Below are 17,749 nucleotides of genomic sequence, written 5' to 3' on the forward strand. Positions count from 1 at the left end.
CGACACAGAACTGGAACTGAACCCTCCTGGCTGGGCCATGACAGTGACACAGAACTGAACCCTCCTGGCTGGGCCGGGGACCTGAACCCTCCTGGCTGCAAGGGGCAGGGCGGGCTGGCACTGGCAGTGCTCTGTGTGATGCCCCCAGCTCAGATGGATGGGCACAGTGGGGACAGGCTCTCTGCAGTGTGACCTGCCCAGTGTGAGTGGCCAGGAGAGGGAGGGCTCGGAGCAAAGCAGGCAGGGGCGGGTGCAGAGCAGAACAAAGGCACCCCGGTGGCTCGGAAAGGTTGCCTTTGCTTGCGGCTGAAAGCGCCGGGCAATAATAATCAAGATTTATCGCTTGGCAATCACCATGGCAACATCAAAACACAAGTGGGAGAGAGATGCTCCCCGGGGGGCTCCCTGCATCTCCTCCTGCTGCTCTCAGCCCGAGCAGGAGGAAGCAGAGCCTGGCAAAGGGAAGCTGGGTCTGCTGGAGGAGGACGGAGCTCTGCCAGCCGCCATGGAGCCCTGGCCTGCAGCAGCAATGTCACAGACACGGGTTATCCCTGCCCCACAGACCCAGGTGCCTGCTCCATCCCAGCCAAGCTGCTCCTTGGGACACTGCTGTCCCTTGCCACCTCCTTTCCAGGTGCCAGCCAGCTGCTGGGTGCAAGCAGTCTGTAGGAAGGAGAGAATGCTGTGTTTCCTGCACTGGAGGTGTTAGTGGCTCCTGTGCTGCTCCAGAGGGGGAGCAGGCTCCTTGCTGGCACTGGGGCTGGCACCAGCACGGTCCTGCTGCCCCTGGGCAGCTCTGGAAGGAGCGCTCGCCTTGCTGGCACCGTCTCCAGCCCTGTCTCTGCTACCAGAGCTGCTAAGCCTCCATAAATATGCTTTTATTAATCAAGCAGTGTTTGTTTAGCATAAACCAACTCCCCTGCTAAATGGCTGCAGGAGCAGCACGTGGTTCCCAGCCATGACTCAGGGCTGCCAGTGCCGCTCTGCAGGGCTGGGAGGGCATCATCCATCTCTGCTCCTCGCTGCCAGCTGCCCCTGGGGCCCCTGGCACAGCGGGCTGGCTCCATCCCGGCCGCTCCCTTTGGGTCTGGGCGCTGGGAAAGGGCTGTGCTCCTTCCCTGGGATGTGCTGAGGGTGGATCCACGCTGAGAGCACATCCCTGCTGGTGGGAAGGTGCTGATGGAAGCCCCAGCACTGGCATCCCCAAAGGGCACAGCTGGACAGACAGACCCCGAGCCTGGGGGAGCAGCCATGGCCAGGAGAACACAGCAGAGAGGGACCCTCTGCATCTGCCCTCTTTGGGAGCCTGTGGAGAGGTTGGGATGGGGGAAATGCAGCTCCTGCCTTGGAAGGGGCAGCCAGGCCGTGTCTGCTGGGAGAGGAGCTGCAGGCTGCCGGCTCGTCCGCCTGCGGATCCAGTGCCAGGTTGCAGGGGCTGGAGCAGCCTGTGGAGTTAGCAAAATCCTTTATTTTACATTTGATATCTTGTTCAGATCAATAAGGATTCCTTGAGCAATTCGGGGGCTTGTAGTCTCCTGATTAGCTGTCCCTTTATCCAGTTAGATTTTTCTTATCTAGAGTAATTGTTGTTGCAGAGAACATCTACGGCTGCAACATGACCTTAGCGGCAAGGGTACGGCTCCCCGAGAAATACAGCTCCCCACCCTGCCAGCCCCACACCTTATCTCCCTGTAAATTGTTGCTGCAAGCTTTTGTTGCCTTCCCAAGGTGAGCCGGGGCGATCCAGAAGGCAAATAAATAAATCTCCATTGCTGAGAGGCCCCGGCGCTGGCTGGCCGTGGGAGGAGGAGGAGGAGGAGGAGGAGGGATGTTTGCTGCTGCTGTGGCTGCTGCTGTCCTGCAGGCTCTCTCCAGCACATCTCGTGTCCCATGGCCTTTGACAGGAGTTTTTTATGAACCCCTGTGGCTCCTCCATCTATTCCCAGCCCCGGCACCTTCGGTGGGTTTGTGCTGCAGCCTCAGATTGGAAATAAATTGATGGCTAAAATAAAACCCCTCTCTGGATGGGAGGGTGATGAATGAGGGAGGAGAAGGGGATTCGGGGAGGTTTCTCTCTTCTCGAGTTGCTGTTGAACATCTTGGTTTTCTCTTTGGGTACCAGGGATGCTCGGCACTGCCCTTTGCCAGAGGAGGATGTGGTGTCCTGGCTTTTCCACTGGGATTTCATCTCTCCCTCCTGATGGGATCTCTCCTTGCCCTGAATAGTTAATGGAAACTAATGCAGGGCTGCCACTGGAGGAGAGCTGACAGCAGCCCCTCAAATGGCACCTGACACCGGCAATTCCAGGCAAACAAACAGCTCCATTAAGCTCCCTGCGTGCCCGAGGCTCCGGGGCTGCTGTCTCCATGGAGCACCTGCCTGCTGCTGTTCCTTGGCTGCTCTGGGAGAATCGCAGCCACGATTTTCCTGTGGGATGCCCAGCCCCTGAGTGCTGTCCTGCCAGCCCCGGGGGATGCAGCTGGCAGCTTTTCCCAGAATGGATTACAGACAACCGGGGACAGAGCCGAGGTGTGTTCGGGAAAGCAGCTGGAGGCTGGAGGTGAGGGCGAGTGGGTGTTTTTGCAAACACCTGGCAAATGAGTTCCCCATGGCTCTGTGGAGGATCAGCCCTGCTGAGACTGAATGTGGCAAAAGGCCCTGACCAAGATGTGGAGGGAAAAATGATCAACTCCCCCAAATGCTTCAGCATTTCCAAAATAGACCTGAGTGCCTCCAGGTTCTGAGTCTGCTCTGGTGTGATCCTGCAGGAGGGAGGAATGGATGGGATGGGGTGGGATTGATGGGATGGGATGGGATGAGATTGATGGGATTGATGGGATGGGATTGATGGGATGGGATGGGATTGATGGGATGGGATTGATGGGATGGGATTATTTCCTTGTTTATTTATGATTTCTTCCTTTCCTCTCACTCCCTGGTGTGTGCAAATTGCCTGGAGACTCTGGAGAGCCCTGACTGTGTTTAGGTGCCTTTCCAGCCCTTTTCCTGCTTGGCTGAGGGCGAGAGCACAGGGCTGATGGAGCCACAGCTGCATCCCCGGTCCTGCAGCATCCCCCGGTCCCCGCAGCATCCCCGCTCCTCCCGACACCCCGGTGCTGCCGCCGGGAGCCATGAGGGGGAGCTCAGCCCATTCCTTCCCTTCTCCCGGGCTGCGAGCGGGGCCGGAGCGGCTCTGCCGGGGTACCGCGGCACCGGGGAGCCCCCGCTGCTCTGCCCGGGGACACCGGGGGGGGTTCACACCCCAAACACCCCCTGGATGTGCCCGGTGCGGGGCAGGAGCCCGGGCAAGGCACGACTGCTGCCCTTGGGGAGCAGTGTCCACTCGCAGCATCCTCATCCCCATCCCCATCCCCATCCTCACCCTCAGTCTCTGTCCCTGCACCGTGTGTGCCGCACTGGGGTGTCCCAGCTCCTGGGGGTGCTCTGGGGTGGCACCCCCGTGCCCACCTGCCAGGTAAGGGGGCACAGCTGGTTTGAAGGAGCCCCTCGGGGTCTCACCCAGGGGTACAGGGAGATCCCGACTTGCAGGGAGTCCGAGGCATCCCCTTGTCACTCCTGCCTGACCCCTGACTTGTGTCAGAAACTGAAAAAGGGCAGAAAATAGGGGAGATTTTTTGTATTTCAGTTTTCTGAAAAAAAAGGAGAAATCCCATCCTATGTCTGCAATTATTTTATTATGCAGCACTAATGAAAAATACACTTGAACATCTAAAAAAGGCCTATGGTAAAGAGTTACTTAATGGAATAAATCACTCTAAATTAAGCAATTATGCCTTTGATTTTTTTTTTTTTTTTTAATTTAAACCACCAATTGGCAAAGGTGCTTCAGTTGTGTGAGATAAAGGCTGTGGGCACAGCGAGGGCACATCTCAGCCCAGGGCTGCTCCAAGGCAGGGCTGGGTGTGCTGGGAGCCCCTGGGGTGCTGCGGAGCTGAGGGAGTGAGGGTGGGCATGGATGGGATGGGGATGCAGAGCACAGGGTCCATGCCAGGTCCCTGCTGGGTGGGCATGGATGGGGATGCAGGGCACAGGGTCCTTGCAGGGTGGGCATGGATGGGATGGGGATGCAGGGCACAGGGTCCTTGCAGGGTGGGTATGGATGGGATGGGGATGCAGGGCACAGGGTCCATGCCAAGTCCCTGCCGGGTGGGCATGGATGGGATAGGGATGCAGGGCACAGAGTCCTTGCAGGGTGGGCATGGATGGGATGGGGATGCAGGGCACAGGGTCCATGCCAAGTCCCTGCTGGCAGCTCCTGCCAAGCCCATGGAGCCTCTTCCAGCACAGCTCAGGCAGCTGGTGCAGGCCAAGGAGGGAGAGAGGCAGCAAATAAACAAGCTAAATGAATAGCTGGGCACTTCAAGGGGGAAATCAGGCCTGTAAATTATCAGGGATTGTCTGCTGATCCCAGGAACTGAGCTGTGTGAATGTGGCCAGGCTAACGTACCCCGGGCTGAGGGAGCAGCTCTGCAGGGCCAGGCAGGGCTGGGCCTGGGCAGGGCAGTCCCACCTTCTCCTCCTTGGGAGAAGCCATCCCTGGGCAGCTCTGGGCTGCAATCAGAGACTCCCTGGTCCCTGTGCCCCTGGCATCTGCCCTGGTCCCAGCTCTGCACCCAGCCCCGTCCCCCAGCTCCACCCTCCCCGGCTTATTTGTTAAATATCCTGTAATTATAGAGGAATAGAAGGCTCCTACAGATGAGGGGGTAATTACACTTAATAGGAACAGAATGAATATTCCTGGTTAATCATTTGGGCTAGGGAGGCAGATGACACACAAGCCCAGCTTCCCTGAGCGTGGCAGCCCTGGCAGCGCTCTCATTAACCAGTTGCTCTCATTAACCGGTTGCTCTCATTAACCAGTTGCTCCCTGGCTCGGAACCAAAGGCATTCATTGGTTAATCACCCCTGGTGGTTTTGCTGACTGATCTGGCCTTGTCCCTGAGCTGGGAGCCCTGCCTGCCTCTGGGGAGGCACTTTGGGCTGCCTGCCCTGCCCTGCTGTGCCCGGGCCAGAGCTCTGGGTGCTCCTTCCTTGGGAGCACAGCCCGGGTCACTCAGAGGCACTGGCAGGGTGACAGAAAATACCCCTAGCTCTGGGGATGCTGCTGCTGGGGTGACAGAAAATACCCCTAGCTCTGGGGATGCTGCTGCTGGCAGGGTGACAGAAAATACCCCTAGCTCTGGGGATGCTGCTGCTGGGGTGACAGAAAATACCCAGAGCTCTGGGGATGCTGCTGCTGGGGTGACAGAAAATACCCAGAGCTCTGGGGATGCTGCTGCTGGGGTGACAGAAAATACCCAGAGCTCTGGGGATGCTACTGCTCCCACCCAGCCCCACAGGAGATGAAGGGGCTCCCTTGACCCTGAGATCCTCCTTGCTCCTGGCAATTTGAGTTTTGTCATCTCTGGCACCCTGGTGAAACCCCAGACAGAGGTGGCTGCAGGGTGGGCAGGGGGTGACAGGAGCCAGAGGGGTTCTGTGCAGGGCAGGGCATGGGCAGGAGCTGCCCCAGGGGTGTCCAGGTCAGGTATTGGGCAGGAGCTGCCCCAGGGGTGCCCTGATATCCTGTTCAGGGCAGGGCATAGGCAGGGGCTGCCCCTCAGGCTCTGGGCAGGGAGGAGCCCCTGGGCCTTGGGCAGCTCCTCCTGGAGGCACCAGGACTCCGTGTCTGCCCTTGGCAGCCCCTTTGAGCACGGGCATTAAGGAGTGTTCAAACAACATTAATAAATGCAGCGGCAGCCACAGGGAGAGCTTGGTATTTACTGTAAATTCAGCATCTAAACAGAGACATCGTTTTGTCTTCTACGCTTTAACACCGTTCATAATTCCGTGTTTTAGCAGCTTCCCCTGGGGCCCCGAAATGCCTTTTCCATTTGAGGCCATTCCCAGCCCCTGCTGAGCCCCTCCAGGGCTGCCTGCTGCCTGAACACACTCAGGGCAGCTGGGGCTGAGCCACGGAGGCTGTGCTGCCTCCCAGGGCCCTTCTGTGTCCCCTTCAGAGACCCTTGGGCCCCTGCCCTGAGGGGGATTCACTGCTGTGTGTGTGTGCTCTCCTCTGTGTGTGTGTAAATAAATAAATACACAAAAATACAAATATATGTAGGTTTGAGTCATCGCTGTGGCCACAGAGCCCCTCTGCTCCTCTGAGAGCTTTGGCAGAGCAGAGCACTCGTGTCCCCTCTTCTCTCATTTGGGGTTACTCCCCCAGACCTGCACCTTCTCGTCCCCCATTAAAAACCTGTGAAAAATTAATTTAGCCAGGACGGAGCGAATTGTGCCGGGCAGCTGCTGCCATTTACTGCCCACAGGGAGTGTGGTGCCCTGGGGAGGGTGAGAACAGCCCTGGCACTGAGCTGTGCTGGGTCCTGCCCTGCCCAGGGCAGCCAGGCTGGCACCAGCCCTCCCTCCTGGGCCCAGCCTGGTTGGGAACTGCCGGGGGGGATTTACCGGGGTCTTTGCCATTTACTGCTTTTCCTGGAAAGCGAATGAGTGTGCCTGGAAAGGGAGGTGGCTCAGGTGGACAAAGGCAGATCCCAGGGGAGGTCTCTTGGTGTCCTCTGCTCATTTGGGCGCTCCCAGCCCTTCTGATGGGGATGCTCTGGGGGAGCCCCACTCCAGGCTGGGGCTGCAGGAACCCCTGTCCCCGCTGGGGCAGGATCCCCCTGCTCCCCGTGGTCATCCAGCCCATCTCCTTTCCTTCAGCTCCCAGCTCTGGAGCTCAGCATCAGGGCATCACCCTGCTCTGCCTCTCTCCCTGTTTCCCTCCTTCCCTGTGCAATCTGGGGGAACCCCAAGGGCTCTGCTGGGGGAACCCCTGGCCCTGCTCCTGCTCCCCCACCCCAGCAGCTTTAGGGCTCCGTGTGGGAGAAGGAAGGTTTCGCCACCTAATAAATTTAGATTTAATTTGCAAGTGAAAAAGAGTGTTTTCTTTTGTAGCTGATGCTGCAGCCCAAATGTCTGAGCTTCTAGGGTTTAAGTCTAATTAACTGCATTTCACAGCTTATTTAAAGAAAAGAATGGAGGCATTAAAATTGTAAAATCTAATTTTTAAGTAAATCTTTCAGCACAAAATGAATGTCGCAGTCTCCCAGCCGCCTTGGCAATATATCTCTTGTCTTCAAATTTCAACATGAGCTTTTGCAAACATGAAATTATTCATTAGACCGTCTGGTAAAAGGGTAAATAAGTGTCGCTTCACATCCAAGATCTCCCGGTTTTCCATTTAGCAAGAGATTGGTTTATTCAGGATTATGCAGAGGGGCTGGTGGGAGCAGGAGGGAAGGGAGAGCCCGGTGGCCACGAGCTCTGCTTGGACTCTGCTGGGTGTTTGGGCAGTGAATGTCCCTGGAATTCTGTGCATTTCCCTGGAATTCTGTGCATTTCCCTGGAATTCTGTGTATTTCCCTGGAATTCTGTCCATCTCCCTGGAATTCTGTGCATTTCCATGGAATTCTGTCCATCTCCCTGGAATTCTGTGCATTTCCCTGGAATTCTGTCCATCTCCCTGGAATTCCGTCCATTTTCCATGGAATTCTGTCCATCTCCCTGGAATTCTGTGCATTTCCCTGGAATTCTGTCCATCTCCCTGGAATTCCGTCCATTTTCCATGGAATTCTGTCCATTTCCATGGAATTCTGTCCATCTCCCTGGAATTCTGTCCATTTTCCATGGAATTCTGTCCATTTCCATGGAATTCTGTCCATTTTCCTGGAATTCTGTCCATTTTACCAGAACTCTGTCCATTTCCATGGAATTCTGTCCATCCCCCTGGAATTCTGTCCATTTCCCCAGAATTCTGTCCATTTCCCCGGAATTCTGTCCCATTTATTTCCCATTAAAGGCCAGCATCCCGTGACTGGGAGATCACCCGGAGCTGGCTGAGCTCTGTCAGTACCAGCAGGGCTGGCACAGGGTCCCCTCTCTGGTGACAGCCTCATCTCCTGCCCTGCACTGAGGGACAGCCTGGAGCTGCCTCCTGGATATGGGGCCATTCCGGGGAAATAATGACCCACACAGGGGCCAGCCTCAGCTGAAATGCCTCAGAAATGACTGCTGAAGTGGGATCTCTCTGGTTTCATTTCATTTTACACAAGTGAAAGCAGAGGAGTGGCTGGAATCTCATGTCAAGCCAGGGAACTGAATTCCAGGGAGCAGCGTTGGTCCTGAATCCAGCTCATTGCTGCCAGAATGGCTCTGCTGGTGCTGAGGGCTCCCTGAGGGATGGCTCCTCTGGGATGGGGCCCTAGAGGGGCGTTTGCTTCCGACAGAGTGAGATCTGGGCTCATCCTGGGAAGCAGAAGCTGATTTTCCCCCAGCCAGGGCAGTCCCATCTCATGTCTGTCCATCTCGTGCCTCTGAGCAGGGCAAAACCCCACCAGGATGTAGGCAGGAGCGGGAGCAGTGCTCTGGGTATCTCCTTGCAGCGCTGCTGTTTCCTGTTGGTTTTTAATTCTGAATTACAATGCCTTTCTGCAGGCTCTACTGTATCCCTGGAATCACGCTCTGTGCTAAATCAGTCTGTGGCAATCAATGCTTTTCTAATGAACTCTGAATTCCTGATGTCAGGACATTGTGCTGCTGCTTGTTTTCTCCCTGCCCTTCTTTTTCCTCTGTGTTATTCCTGTGAGCTGCAGAACACATATTCCATGCACATATATATATATATATATATATATATATATATATACACATTTATATATATATATGTTATTTTTTTTCCCTTCCTCCCTTCTGCAGACCTCATTGGCAAAGTTAATGGTGTGTTTCTGGAGTAATTAGAATGATTTAAATGGCCTCATAACAAAGTTCTTCTGCAGGAGCAGAGGCTCCTCACCCTCTGTATCTGTCACGTCTGGGCTGGCAGTGCTGGTGGAGGGAAAATGTGGCAGGAAATGGAGGGAGCAGCCCCTGGCAGGCTGATCTGGGTGTGGGCAGGTGGAATTAATTATTCACGGGCAGGGTTTGTTTGCACACCTGGAGATCGATGGCAGCAGGGGATGGGCGACCCCTCTGTGCCCTGCCCTGGAGCTGGCACAGCACAGCACAGCACAGCACAGCACAGCACAGCACAGCACAGCACAGCACAGCACAGCACAGCAGAGCTGCATTCCTGGCTGGCACCCGAGCGTGGGAGGATCCCTGGCAGCACCAGAAGGCTCAGGAATACCTCAGGGCTGGGGTTTGGGCTGCAGGAAGGCGCTGGCTCTGCAGCCAGCGGTGCCTTTGGAAGCTGTTTCTGCCTCCAGCCGTTTGTTGTCCCTTCCTGATGAACAATCCCAGACCTTCTCCGGCCAAAGCCAGCCCAGGGCACCCACAGGGCTGTGAGGAGGAGCCCATCCCCACTCCCAGCCGGGGACTCCCAGCCGTGCACATCCAACATCTGCATTTGGGCCCCAAGGATGCTCTCGCCATGGCAACCATCCTGTGGTCCAGCATCCCCGGAGCATCCCCGGGAGCCAGCCCAGTGTCACCATGGCCCTGGTGTCCCCACCGGGATGGAATCTGCCTTTGGACTCTCCTCCCGTGCTCCCAACAGCGCCTCAGAAATTAAGAATCAATCCGATTATTCAAGCCCATAAACAGCATCATAAAAATAACATCAATTTGCACAGAAAGGCGCTGCATTAATGCGCCGAAATAATGATGCACTTTTACAACATAAATTTACAATCAATCTTGCTTTTAACACCGTGAAACAACAGTTGGAGGAGGATCAATCCTTCGCCTGAATTAGACGCTTGAGTCAGAGATGCTCCGGGGGTTATTTTTGGAAGCTTTTAGCGCCGGCTCTGGCAGGGCTGGCGCTGCCGGCTCACGGCTCCCGGTGCTCACGGCGGGGCACGGAGGGGGCAGCGGGAGCCGCGGGGCTCTGCTGTGCCGGCTGTGCTGTGCCTGCCCTGGCTCTCCCAGAACCGGGCTGGGGCGGGCAGAGCTGTAGGAAAGGGAGCGGGGAGCTGAGAGATGCCAAGGGCAGGCTGGGCTGGGGCAGCTTCCAGTCCCCAGCTGGGCTGTGAACACAGGGACACATCCCTGGGGCAGGAGGGACCCATCCCTGGGGCAGAACAGAGCACAGGGACCCATCCCTGGGGCAGGAGGGAACACAGGAACCCATCCCTGGGCACAGGGACCCATCCCTGGGGCAGGAGGGGGCACAGGGACACATTCTTGGGGCAGGAAGGCAACACAGAGACCCATCCCTGGGGCAGGAGGGAGCACAGACACCCATCCATGGGCACAGGGACCCATCCCCGGGGCAGGAGGGGGCAGAGGGACCCATCCCTGGGACAGCAGGGAGCATCTCTGACTGCCCTGGTCCCGCAGAGCTGTCCCAGCCTGGCTGCTCTGTGTCCCAGGAATGTGCAAGTTCCTGGATAAAGCCACACAACTGCGAGTCTGTGTGCCAGCCTTGCCAAAAATACCATCCCTGGCATTTTCCCCACCTCCTCTGTCCTGGAAAGCACTCCGGGAAGCTCAGCAGTGACCACTGCTGCTGCTTGCCAGAGCTGCATCCCACCCAGGAAATTCTGCTTCCCAGGAAAGGCGCGGGCTCGCTGGACTCTCCAGGCCCTGCTGCCACAGCTTTTTAGCACGGCTTTCTATTTTTATTATTTTTACTTATAAATGGGCCCCAAAATGAAATCTCTGCTTATGGAGAGATTGATTAGTGAACCAACTCAATTATGTCTTTAGCCGAGAGCTATATTAAGTAATGCAGCAAAATTATTGCCGTGTGCAGATCCATTTTGTTAAGCAGCTGTTGGCTGGCCCGAGGAGGAGAAGATGGAGGTTAAAGTGTTTTTATTGTTCTGGAGACACCCAGGAGTGGCCGATCCCAAGGGAGGCAAGGGGAGAGTGAGAGCCCAGTGTGGCTGGGCTGGGATTGCTCCAAGCTCCAGGAGGGAATCACATCCAGCCCTGAGGCCAGGCTGTCCCTCTGTGACCTCTCCAGCTCTGGTCATTCCCTGGGTTTTGGTTGCCTGGCTCTGCCACAGCAAAGGGAGGGATGGAGCAGCAGGAGGAGCATCTTTTACATTTTATTTCCTGGCTGATGGGTGTTCCGTGGTGTGGATTCCTTTCCCTCCCCTTGTCCTGCTCCCTGTGCCCAATCTGGACACTCAGTGCTGGGGTTTAGGGCAGGCTGCCTTCAGCACACTGTAAATAAGGGCTGGGGGACACTGACATTGGGGCACACTGTAAATAAGGGCTGGGGGACACTGACATTGGGGCACACTGTAAATAAGGGCTGGGGGACACTGACATTGGGGCACTGCCTTCAGCACAATGCAAATAAGGCCTGGGGGACACTGACACCCTCTGTGTCCTGGTTACACACAGCAAGGACCAGGAATGCCCACCCTAACTCTGCCGTGCATCCCTCAGCTCTGCAGGGTGCTGTGGGGGCCCCTCCTCACAGCCCCTCATAAAAGAGCCCGACAGCTCGTTCTGCCCCACAGGCTCAGGTGGAATAATGAGTTTTCATTGCTGTGCCATAAACTTTATGGAAGTGATAAAGGAATGGAGCTCTGTGCTGGCACCAGGGAGTGCAGGGGGGTTGGGGGGCTCAGGGGGGCTTTGGGCACCCCGTGAGTGATTGATTGGGACAATGGTGACATTGGGGCTGAGCAGGGCTCCCCTGGCTGGGGCAGGAGGGCTCGGGGGCTCTGTGGGGCTGTGGGGGACAGGAGGGACACGGACACGTACAGGGAGAGTGCCTGGATTAATGCCCAGCTGCACACGCAGGTCACACGTTTTATTGACTGTAGCACCCTTCATCTGTTCCAGCCTGACATTTCGGGTCCTTCCTCCTCCTCAAAGCTTTGGTTTTATGACAGCTCAGCTCCCCAGAGGCAGCTCTTTCCTCCTGCTGCTTTTCCAAATCTCCTGAGGATTTCTTTCCCTGCTTAAGCTCACAGCTCATCCTGTTCCAAAAGGACAGGGGCACCTTCCACTGCCCCAGGCTGCTCCAAACCCTGTCCAGCCTGGCCTTGGGCACTGCCAGGGGCAGCCACAGCAAGAATTCCTCCCCAGCATCTCATCCAACCCTTCCCTCTCCAGTGGGAGCCATTCCCTGTGCCCTGTCACTGCAGTTCCTGGTGAATCCTTCCCATGACATTCACCCCAGCCTTGGAGAAGCTGTGTCTGTGTTCCCAGGGGGTTCCTGTGTTCCCAGGGGGTTCCTGTGGGCCCAGGGGGTGGTGCCAGGGCTGTGGCACCCACCTGGTGCCCTCAGCGTGCCCCGTGGGCAGAGGGACGGCCCCGGCTCAGCAGCACAGCCCGGAGCTGCAAAGTGCGCTATTAAATATTTAATTCAGCTTAACAAGTCAATAGAGTCAGTGCTGTCGGAGGGTCGGGGCTCGCTGCCCTGATTAACAAAGCACCTGGGCAGGCAGGATCTGCTGATCCAGGCAGCCAGGGCTGTTACCCAGGCTCGAGAGGCAGCATTAACTGGGGAGCATCGATTTCGACATTAGCCGGCTTTTACATTCGAAAGCAGACGATGCAAGGACCTTCAATTATCTTCAAAGCAACTGAAGGGAAGGAAATTGGGCTTAGATGTGGTAAATAGACTCCACAAACTCTACTGAAGCATGCAAAGATGTACACAAGGGAATTACGGATCCTCGCCTAACTGGCTGGAGTTTACTCAAAAATGTGATTGGAATTCTCTGCATTTCACGGGAGGATGTTTTGGAGCTAATCCCATCTGGGGCCTTATTAATCTGATTGGGATTATTGCTGCAGGAAGCAATCCCCACCTGGCGTTTCCTGAGGTCAGCCCCTGTGCAGGAATGCTTGGAGAGAGAGATTTCCCCCCAAAATAACTCCATGAGTTATTGCCAGTCACCTCGCTGGTTTTATCTGGTATCTATTGGTTGCCTGCATACCTGGAACCAGCTTTCTCCAGAAGCAGCCAGGAACGTTGCTTTGCTCCTGAACAAGCCCTCTGTCCCTGCAGGTGCTGTGCACACAGAAAGTTCTGTCCCAGCTCCTCCAGAGCCCGGTGACCTCTGTAGGGCAGGGCTCCCCATTCCCAGGGGAATCACCGTGAGCTCCCCATCCCACACAGGGGTTCCCTGGCACAGGGGTTCCCTGGCACAGGGGTGCGGTGGTGTTCACAGGGGTCCCAGGATGATTTGACTCCATGTTTCAGAAAGCTTGATTTATTATTTTATTATATATATTACATTAAAACTATACTAAAAGAATAGAAGAAAAGGTTTCATCAGAAGGCTGGCTAAGAATGGAAAAGGAATGTTAACAAAGGTTTGTGACTGACCGAGACGGTCCGGACAGCCGGACTGTGATTGGCCATTAATTAAAAACAACCACGAGACCAATCCCAGATGCACCTGTTGCATCCCACAGCAGCAGATAACCATTGTTTGCATTTTGTTCCTGAGGCCTCCCAGCTTCTCAAAAGGAAAAAATCCTAAGGAAAGGATTTTCCATAAAACACGTCTGTGACACAGGGGTCCCATGGCACAGGGGTCCCATGGCACAGGGCTTCCTTGGCACAGGGGTTCCCTGGCACAGGGGTTCCCTGGCACACAGATTCCCAGGTACAGGGGTTCCATGGCACAGCTCCCCCCGTTGGGCACAGGGCTGCTGAGCCCCGTGCAGGATCCCAGCCGGGCTCCTGGCTGTGCTGCCTCACCAGGGCCCCGTGGGAAGCACACAAAGCAGCATTTTCCCACTCACCTCCCTCTGCCTTTCCACGGGGCATAGCAGCAAAGCCGGCTCCCTCCGGTCCCCGGTCCCCAGGCAGGGCTCAGCAGCAGGTGATTAGTGCTCCTGAGGAGCAGGGCTCTCCCTGGGAGCCAGCACCGCTCCCCCTGTGCCAGGCAGGGAACAGCAGCACGAACACGCTGCTTTACTGTGCCGAGGCTTAAGGAAGGAAAGCCTGTGTAAAATGATGTTTTTTCTCCCAGCCTTGGTGGTTTCCTCAGCCCCAAAGGCTGCAGCGAGCAAACACAGCAGATCTTCCCAAGGAGCATTATTGACCGGGAGTCACACGGCGTGTAAACAGGGCTGGCAGGTCTGATCTGCAGTGTGGCCGTGTCAGTGCTCCCATTGATCCCAGCCCTGGGCACAGGGGGCTGGCTGGGTGGGAGTAGGGCTGGCACGGATGGCACTGCAGGGCTGGGCAGGGATGGCACTGCTGGGCACCCCAGGCTGGGCAGGGATGGCACTGCTTGGGCAGGGAGCCTGGCTGTGTGTGACCAGGGCTGGCAGGGATGGCACTGCCTGGGCACCCTGGGCTGGGTAGGGATGGCACTGCAGGGCTGGCAGGGATGGCACTGCCTGGGCACCCTGGGCTGGGCAGGGGTGGCACTGCAGGGCTGGCAGGGGTGGCACTGCCTGGGCACCCTGGGATGGGCAGGGGTGGCACTGCAGGGCTGGCAGGGGTGGCACTGCCTGGGCACCCTGGGATGGGCAGGGGCCCTGTTACTGGCCAGGGGGCTCTGGGGGCACAGGGAGGTGCAGGACTCAGTCCCTGCACTGAGGCACCGCTGCCCAGCCCAGCAGGGTCTGCCTGCATCAGGTCAGGCTGGGTTTGCTCTTCCCATTGCTTAGCAACACAGCAGGGCCGGCGAGGAAGAGGAGAACCACAGGGGGCTGAGCTGGGCTTTGGCTGTGCTCGGTCACAGCAGCGTCAGGATGCTGTCCCCGTCCCCATCCCGGCCCCTGGTGATGGAACCGGGCTCTGTGAAAGCCTCGCTGAGGATTTTATCTCCTCTGGGTATGACTGATGGGGTGCAATGGAGCAAGGGAGAGCTCCAGCCCTGAGCATCCCCCAGCCCAGCCCGGCTGGAGCAGCCCTGGGCACTGCTTGGCATCACATGGGGCTCCCCAGAGCTCCCTGCAGAATATTTTATATTTTTACCCCCAGGTAATCCGCCCTCACTCTGTAATTACCCTTCTCCAGCCACATTTTCTGTTCTCTGGTAATTAAATCAAGCAGCACAAGGGCAGAAACACCTCATGAGCTCCACTCTGGCGTTACACCAACGCCTCAGAGCTGCCAATGCCTCAGTTTTCCTGCACAGCTCCACAGACCTCATTGGGAACAGCCCGTTCCACCTCACTGCCCGTCTCTGGGACCCTGTGCCCGGGCTGTGCCAGGGGATGCTGCCCAAAGGGCGAGGTGCTGGCTGTGCCCAGTGGGGGCCCAGGGGCAGGGCTGGGGGCTCTGTGCTCACCTGGAGCAGCAGCTCTGGGTGGGTCAGGGCTGGCAGCTCCGGCCGTGGGCGCCTGGCCCGGGTTCTGCTCCGTTTGCCTGGGATGTGCTCCAAACCGTGGCCAGTCACAGGGAATTTTCAGCCTGAGCGGTGACTTGGCTCCATCCTGGAGGCAGCAGAAGGTTTCCTGTGCTGCTGGGGGCTCCAGCAGCTCGTGGTGCTGTCCTTGGGGCCGGAGGGTGCTGGCAGGGCAGGGCTGGTGCCAGGGCAGGTGCCAGGGCAGGTGCCAGAGCTGGGAAAGGACAGGGACGCATTGGGATAGCCCATTCCTGGGGGTGGGACTGCTGCAGTGCCCATTCCTGCCCATCCTGCCCATCCTGCCCATTCCTGCCCATCCTGCCCATCCCTGCCCATCCCTGCCCATTCCTGCCCAGGGCACCCAGTGCCCAGCAGCCGTGCCAGGGGAGATGGGCGCTCCTCCCGCCCTCCGAGCTATTTATCTTGGGAGAAACAGAGGAATATTTTGTATCTTTGACAAAGCAGCACTTTACAAGCGGTTGACACTTTATTAACTAATCTCTGATACTTGAGTAATTTATTATGTTTAAGCTGGTGCCATCAAGTCTCTCAGCAGTGTCCGTGAGCGCCGGGAAATAAATTAAAGACTGTCCAGAGATACTTGGCTCATCGCTGTGATTGCTGGGCTGGCGAGATGGAGGGCTAAGGTTCTCTCCTCCTGCAAATTGGAAATTAGGAATTAATAAGATGACAGGCCAGAGAGCCCCGTGGCTGTGTCTGGCACAGAGCTGCCGCAGGGGAGCGGGCACGGCGCTGGCACGGCGGGCACAGCGCTGGTGGTGCCCGTCCAGGGAGGCTCCAGGAACCCTCCTGGCCTGGTGGCAGCATTCCCAAGGAGTCACTGGGATAATGGGGGTAATTACAGCCCTGTCAGGCGGGCATCAGTCCTGGGCAGTGATGGAGGAGCTGACGTGGGACCTCGTTAATAAAAATTTAAAGCGGGTGATGCAGCAAATGCCAACCAGCGCGGGGTGTGGGGCACAGCCCCTGCCAGGCTGAGCTGGGATCGTTCTGACTCCATTGCTCGCCTGATAAAGGCATCAGAGCCGGTGAGGCGCTCCTGGGCTCCGGGAGACGGCCCAGTGGGCTCCAAAGGGTTGGGATGGGGGTTTGGGGTCCCCTCGGGGCCGGGGGCACCGGCTGGGGCAGCTGGCAGCTCCTCCCACAGCGGCGGCACCGGGAGAGGCTGAGCTGCCCCATCCGCCCATTTCCATGGCAACGCACGATTCCTGGCTGAGGGAGGAGGGAGCAGCCCTGGCAGGAGATGCTGCGCTGCTGGGAGCCGGGGCTGGGCTGGGATGGGCTGGGATGGGATGGGATGGGATGGGATGGGATGGGAATGGGGATGGGATGGGAATGGGGATGGGATGGGATGGGATGGGATGGGATGGGATGGGATGGGGATGGGGATGGGGATGGGGATGGGATGGGGATGGGATGGGATGGGATGGGATGGATGGGATGGGATGGGATGGGATGGGATGGGATGGGATGGGATGGGATGGGGATGGGGATGGGGATGGGATGGGGTGGGATGGGGTGGGATGGGATGGGATGGATGGGATGGGATGGATGGGATGGGGTGGATGGGATGGATGGGATGGGATGGGATGGGATGGGATGGGATGGGATGGGATGGGATGGGATGGGATGGGATGGGATGGGATTGATGGGGTGGGATGGGATGGGATGGGATGGGATGGGATGGGATGGGATGGGGTGGGAATGGGGATGGGATAGGGTGGGATGGGATGGGGATGGGGATGGGATGGGATGGGCTGGGGCTGGGAATTGGGCTGGGGCCGGTTCCTCCTCCACCAGTCATGGCCCACACAAGTGTTTGGGCACAGTCAGAGGGTAATTAAAACGTGTATCATTAACAAACAACAACTGAAACTTTAATTACTCATGCTGCACCTGGGTTTCCCCCTCCCCAAATTGCTCAACTCAGAGAAAGAAGCAGGAGTAGGGAAGGAGGCTGAGGGCAAAACCTGATTATGTTTATTAAGCCAATACAAAAAGTGGTGCTGTAATAGTAATTAAATGAATTTTAAAAGCAATTTGCTTCCAAAAATGGGCTTTGACAGCTCGTGGGGTGCTGCATGAATCTGGCAGGGGAAGTGGGCAGGATGCAGCCCCAGCCTGACCGCTCATGGTGCCCAGGTCTTTGCTCTGGGGATTGTCACACACCTGGCAGGATGAATTTTGGGGACAGAGCTCTGTCCTACCTTTCCCATTGTGGCTTGTCCCTCAAAGGCAGGTGAGCTCTTGCTCTGGAATTCTGGGGGTTTTGGGTAAGATGTGCAGGAAAGAGAAGGGAAAGGCAGAGGAGAAGTCAACAGAGGAATATCTCTACTCCCTTATCACATCCCATTGGATGCCTGCCCTCTGTAACCTGCCTGGTGCCAGCCAGGGGATGGTTCGTGACTCTGATGAAAGTGAAAAATCATCTGCTGAAAGACGAGAAAAG

The sequence above is a fragment of the Ammospiza nelsoni genome, chromosome 24 (genome assembly GCF_027579445.1).
Source record: "Ammospiza nelsoni isolate bAmmNel1 chromosome 24, bAmmNel1.pri, whole genome shotgun sequence".
In the NCBI taxonomy this organism is placed as follows: Eukaryota; Metazoa; Chordata; class Aves; order Passeriformes; family Passerellidae; genus Ammospiza; species Ammospiza nelsoni.